This window comes from Rhagoletis zephyria, unplaced genomic scaffold (assembly GCF_001687245.7).
Source record: "Rhagoletis zephyria isolate East Lansing unplaced genomic scaffold, Rhagoletis_zephyria_1.1 Rzeph_scaffold_00164, whole genome shotgun sequence".
Taxonomy (NCBI): domain Eukaryota; kingdom Metazoa; phylum Arthropoda; class Insecta; order Diptera; family Tephritidae; genus Rhagoletis; species Rhagoletis zephyria.
This window is the reverse complement of record NW_016157248.1, coordinates 66,903-73,936: the sequence shown is the minus strand read 5'-3', so window position 1 is coordinate 73,936 and position 7,034 is coordinate 66,903. Positions and strand designations below refer to the sequence as shown.

The window sequence follows — 7,034 nt, the reverse complement described above, 5'->3', positions numbered from 1 at the left end:
CTTTGCTAAATGCAGGGTTAAAGTTGAAGCACTTACTTTGTATACTATTTAAAATTTCATCAGATAATTTGTTCTGCTTTTTACATTAAACACCAGTTAAAATTGAAAAGATTCTTTCTTACTTGGCGCTTGAATTGGTTAACGTGAGAAAAATTTCAAAATTGTCCTTATTAATTTTACTCCACATCACATCTTCAGAACGATTAATTACGAGAGAGTGTCGAATATTCTTGAATTTGTTCAATTGTGTTAAATGAAAATCCCTTTTTTATTTGAAATGTCCCTTTTTCCCTTTTAATAATTTTTGTTCCAAAATATCCCTCAAATAAGGAAACTACCCATAATCTGGCATCACTGATTCAAACCCTGATTTAAAGAACTTAGGACCGTTTTCTCATCTAACCTTTAGATTATCGGCCCTTTTATCGTCTCGATATACGTATTTTCATTTTCTCATCAGCGCATTAATTTCTCGAATCGATAAACTGTTGCTTACCCAACGCAACCTTTAAAAATTTGTACCCAACTTTAAATTTTGGTTTGGTCTTGGCTCATGAGTCAGATATATTAGATATTTCAACTAAGGTTTTGGTTTTTGCTAACAGATGCTCTTGCTCTATTTTTGCTTATGTTACATTGCCAACCTTTGAAATTTTATGACGAATGTAGTGAAGTTTCATTCTAGGAAATGTAGTGAAGTTTCACTTTACAGAATAACAAATTTGTTTTTTACCGGTAAGATAAGAAAACGAAAACTTTTTAAAGCGGGGAACAATAAAGGCAACTATACTGCTTACATTAGAAAACGGCCCTTAGAATTCTTTACTTGTTTTAAGTAAATTTAGCTTCATTCAGTGATCATCTGGTCACACTGCGTGCAAGCACTAACCATACACATCCGGGTGTGACATAGGAAAATGTTGTGGTCGGCTTCCACAACACCGCCTGTGAAAGCATTCAAAGTGAAATTAATGAAAGCGCATCTAAGCTGTGGATGTCGGCACAAGGTTAGAGGCCACGAAATCAAAAAGCAAAAAACAAGAAGGTAGTACGAGACTTTTTTTTGCCTCAAGCATTGATTTCCGATTGTTTCAGGACTTACTATATAATATAAGTAAGTAATGTAAATATGTACATACGTACACCCATACTCGTATGGATTAAAGTTCCACACTACGGAGTACAGGCTTTCGATGCTTTCTCCTTATATAAAAAAAACATACATAGTCCTACAAATGTATGTATATTTTTCTTAACCACAGTAGCTATGCATTTCAATCTTACTTTTTCCTCATTTTTTCAAGCAGCGGAGTTTTCGATCACAGCTTTCCTAAACCTGATGACGAAGTGAAAATGAGTGTGGGTGGCGAGGTCGAGTGCGTGGTGGTCGTTCCGGAGGGTTGCCGTGTTGAGTGCTGTTGATAGAACTGCTTTGTTAAACTGATTGCCTTCATTTTGTGACACAATTTGGAATTCTTCATCTTCTACACACGATTTATTTCGGGGAAAGCGTAGCTCGAAACGCGAAAAATGAACCGAATAAAATGCAAAACCGTACAAGATAATATGCTATTCTACAAATAGGAATTTTGGTCTTCGATTAGTTAGCTGGTTGATTAGTTGGCTCGTTGCACGCACAATATAATTATGCGAGTATGAACATATGTATGTAAATGCATATCTAAGTACATATATATGTATATAGTAGCTGTGGCAGTAGCACACTCAAGGGGGAGTACATTTTTTAACATTTACAAATTTGGTATTTTTTATGGTTTCAATTTAGCTTTTGCTTTTAATTTTATTCTTACTAATTTTTCACAGTCAAATCAGTTCACTTACTGCCTTTACTTCGTTGCCTTTCACACTTTACTGGTATTCTTTATTTCCTTTTGAGCTTTTGCGACTTCGCTAATACTGTGTCGCTGCACTCTTTCTTTTTATTTGCTACCTCGCTCACTTCACTGTCTTTCTTCGGTACACTTTACACTTTCCGCTTTAAATCGTACACATACGACTGACTATACGCTTTTACACTTCCACTCTGCCACCACGCTACATTGTCTAAAAGTATGCTTCTACACTAAATGAAAACGCTCCAATGGTACAAAGAACGCCACGGATACGTTTACGCTTCGCACGCCCGCCGCCCTGTTAACGTATGTGTGTCGTTCACGTCGAACTCGCATTCGCTTATTCACGAACTACGACCAAAGCAGCAGGCGCACTTATCGCCATAAAAATGAAAATTTTCATCATTACAAATTTTAATGAAGTAATTTCATTTCTTTCTCTCCAAATTTAGTGAATTCATAACTGTATGGACATTATGCAAACATAACCACTTGCAATTTTAGTTTTTTTTTCATATAAATACGCACACGGTGTACCTAGTAGTTTTTTTGAAACCACATTTCCATACATACATATTTATACATAGGTATATGTACATATATATATGAATGTATTCTAGGCCAATTGAATAGTTGATTAAATTGAATTAAAAGTTTTTTATAGTTTTTTTTCGCATACATATGTATACATGTACTATACAGAAGTATATCCAAATTTCGGTAACTTATTATGTAGTCGACAAAAATTTTCTGCCTTCTTTAGGACAGACACTCGCAGGCAGATGCGAAGAGCTTTACTGTGTTTTCACCTCTTCGCTTCGTGGTATAGTGCAGCACCGATGGATATCTTTCGAAGAACTGGTTATAAGTAGGAAGTACTCGCTACAAATAAGTTCCATACACTCATAAGATATATTTCTCGCTATGTTCCAAGGCACTATGTTTCAACTATTTGGACGATGAGCAAATGAAGAGTGTTTGAATACACCACGAACTAGGAATCGCTGAGGAACTCACCAAAATGAATTTAACATGCGCAAGGAAGGATATCAACACATACAAATCTGCATATGCATATGCATTGACAGTCAGCAGAATAGGTGCAACATGATTTTCAACTTTAACTGTTTGGTGCATGTACTAGATTATCCACAAGATTTTTCTGTAAATAGAGTATTAAAGCCAGTTGAGTTCGTAAACAAACAATAAAACCACATTGGCCACTGGTTAGTAATTTAAAGTAAAAATTTCAATTTTATAACAAGAGGGCTGAAGCAAAAAATCATGACAAGTAATTTTTAAGCAAAAAGCAAAACTGACTATATATATGAGAATATATAAAAATATAAGATTATCGTTAATTTCAGCATCATCCAATGCTCGGATTTAAACCAAATTAGTATGGGACCACGTGCGATGTAACACCTTATGGAAATCGGTTAACGGGGTCCAAAGTTATGCGGTAACATACATAACAAAAAATATATATATATTTGTTGTTGTTGTTGTGAAGTCGGTTAATAAGTAGAGTGCAAAAATCTAAACCTTATAAGCAATTTAAAGGCAGATGAAAAACAAAGTAATAGAAGGGTGCATCTATACAGCCTTATCAGCTGGTGTTACCCAGCAAAAAACACGATTGCCACAGAAGCGAAAATGGAAACGAGCTAGGCGATGGGAATCGCTTACCCTTTCGCTTCAAGAAGGCACTATTTTAACATGGCACATTAGGTCAAATGATTACTTTTTCTGTGCGAAATTAATAGCAGCTAAAATATTGCATTATTTTAATGTAAAAAGATGGCAAACGTTAAAACAAGTGTAAAGGCAGTAAATCAAATGTTAAACAAACTTGGCTTTCGTAAAACAGACTTTTCTGCTTTTTTGTATGTNGATAGCGAAAGTTAGAATCCGGCTGATGGTCGACACAGTTGGCTTTTCGATTTCGAAAAGAACCTCATCAGCAAGAAACGCTATGTTTTTAGATCTAAATATTTTAGCATCCTTTCCAAATTGTTTCCCATAATTTTCATATTTATTTGATAAATAATTGTAAAAAATACGCGTTTTTTTTCTAAGAGTTTCATGGAACTTTCGCAAATATCAGCAGCGCCAAATTTTTTTTCAACATGGTTGACAACCGAAAAAGGCTTTTCTTTTTCCAATCAGCCAAACTTCAAACAACTTGCCTTTTGTGATAGCATGATAGAAAAACCGTTTTTCTTGAAAACGGCAAGTTAAGTAAAACAAATTCAACTCATTATATCTTAGTTTATGCATTTCCGATTCCATTTTGTTTGCCGAAAGTTAACACAATTGTAAAAGCTTACATAAAATCATAAATGGAAATAAATCAGAAAATTTTTGAGGTTATGCAAATAAGTCAGTTTATTTGCAAACAAATGATAAAAAGTAACTTTTTTAAATTGGGACATAGGTTCTCACTTAGATATAGTTTTGTTTCCCATTTAAAATTATCCTTTATTTATTCGAACTTTGCAAAAACAATGCACTTGAAATTTACAAAATAAACCGGTTGCGCAAACAACGTATCAGTAACGTTTTGAAAGTGTAATTTGGTTTATTGCTGTATAACGGTGTTTTTTATTTTACAAAAACTAAGTGAAGTTTCTGTTATTTTGGAGTATTCCCTACAGAATGGCAACAAAAAATAATGTAAAACTGCCTTTACGAAATCGGAATTTCGCACAGCCAAATGTATCATTTGACCTAATGTGCATGGGCGGTAAGCCCTTACCCGCAGCATTACCTTCAAACGAAGGGAGAACGCATGGATAAACAGAATCCAGAGAAGCGAACAAAGAATGCCTTACAGAGAAACTAATGTAGAATGCCTAGATAAGTACATGCTTATTTATATTAAATTGAAATCAGAAAATCTCTTAAAAGACTAAAATTAATTAAAATTTTTATAAATCAGTTTTTATACATACATATGTATGTATTTAGGTATTTTGATTTTATTTAAAAATCGGTATTTACATACATGCATATTTAATTAAGTTTAAAATTGTACTTCCTCACTCTTGTACTTCACTTCATTGACTGACTTCAACTTAACTGCAAATTGAACAAAGCAAAACATGATTTTTATGCGAGACAAGTTTCCACAGAAACTAACGGTAGAAAAAGGATTTTTGGATATGCATTCTATTTTTCAGCTGACTACGATGCAGCATTCTACTACTTTGCATTCTCCGAAATGAAGCAAAGAATCGAAAAAAAAAATATTGTAGGACATTCTACTTTTCATTCCCTGAAATGAAGCAAAGTAGCGAAACAAATAAAATATTGTAGGACATTCTACTTTGCCTTCCCCGAAATGAAGCAAAGAAGCGAATTAAAAAATAAATATTATAGGACATTCTACTTTGCATTCCCCGAAATGAAACAAAGAAGCGAAATAAATAAAATATTGGAGGACATTCTACTTTGCATTACCGGCAATGCCTAAAAGAAGCGAAAAAATTCGAAGGCTTTATAACGCTATGCCTTCTAGAATACGTTACCACTAAAAGCGATAACCGATTTTTTGTTGGGTAGGATCAGCGTTGCCGTTTTGGTCCAATTGGACCAAAATTGATAGCTTCATTCTCCGTTGATAGATTGGTTGGTTTGATGAAGCTTTTGGTAGGCAAAAATGTTTTGAAAATATAACCAAATTGAACATTAAAATTTGTTCGCTTAATTTAAGTTTACATGTATAAGATTTCTTTATTTTTTGTATATTTTATTAAGCAGATAATTTTCTGCAAAGCTGTTGAAATTAACGAGAAATTACCTATCGCCTTGAAAGAAAAATTGGTGATAGGCAATTTGCAAAGTGTGAATGTATTGGTAGAAAAGGGTGAGTGCACGCAAATTGAATCAAATTTGGAAATTTTCTTATTGTAATGCATAAAATGTCTGGTTTTGTTTTTTTACACACAAAGAAAAATTGTTTGATATGAATTGAATCAATCTCAAAGATATTAACATATTTTACAATAACCTAATTATTTTATTTAAAGGCCCGAATTTATTTTGTTTAATCTTAAAGATTGGTGTGAATAATTAAATTAACCAATGCCGTAAACAATATTGTGGATAGTTTTAATTTTTACTGCTAATTTGTGTAGCTAAAAACCCCGCAAACTCGAGAAATCTCATTTTAATGATGAAAAAATTTTGGTAGTTTGGAAACTGATTTTGTAGGCGTTTTGATACCTAAAAATATTTTCAAGTGACAACGCTGGTTAGGAGGAAAATACTGAAGTCAGTTTCACTTTTGATTGAACCAGTGCATAGAATACAAGACCAATAGAATACAACAGGCCTTCCCAAAGTGGGTGCCGCTATTGGCTAGAGTATACTAGTGGTGCGGGCAAATTCGTGCGGGTAGGATTTGCATTTGTTTTTTTACTTTAAGGCGGCTAGATACTAATTTTAAACAATTTTTATTAATTTCATGCAGTTCTAACGTCGTGAATATTAAACACATGCTCGAAAGGCTGGTGAAAGAAAAGGGGGGGTGAAATAACAAAACGTTGAGCAATAACACCAACTTTTATACTTAACAATTTGAGTAATAAAGCAAAATAGTCACCCAGTTACATTTGACAAAAAATAGTACATGAACAAGTTAAATGGACGGATTTGTAAGTACACAATTTTGAAAGTGCCCGGCGTCGCGGCGGTCCGCGTTCGCGTCCCCCGCCCCTCCCCTCCTTTCGCAATTATGTACTGGTGGCATTATAACCGTTTAGAAAAAGGAAAAAATTTTCTACTGGGGCTGTCTTAAGGACAAAATTTATTCAAAAACAATTCAAAACGAAGAGCATTTGCGGGAACAAATAAATGGAGCTGCTGCTGAGATAGTCCAATTGAGTTTAAGATCTCTAAAAGCGTCTTTTCTTAAAAGGTGCCGAGCTTGTATTAGAGTAGAAGGTCGCCAATTTGAGCATATTTTATTAATAAATGAATAAATTTTTCTTCAAACAACGCATGTATATCTTATTTCACGTTTCCTTCACACAAAATATTGATAGATATAGCCCTTGTTATAGACTCTAGTCCGAATTCCGGTAAGTAACATAAAATAATGTCAGAAGCAAGTAATTATGTACCTTTGTACTATTTAGCATGTCATTTGACGGTAACAAGAGCAAATTCAATTTAAAT

The 7,034-nt window shown here is 33.8% G+C and overlaps 1 long non-coding RNA gene across 1 annotated transcript; it reads left to right on the top strand.

The window, feature by feature from the left end:
- Positions 1-918: 918 nt before the first annotated feature.
- On the top strand, positions 919-1,522 carry LOC108355574 (uncharacterized). The gene is made up of 2 exons (XR_001846553.1): positions 919-1,237; positions 1,308-1,522. It is a non-coding gene; the product is annotated as an uncharacterized LOC108355574 (long non-coding RNA).
- The last annotated feature ends 5,512 nt before the right edge of the window (positions 1,523-7,034 follow it).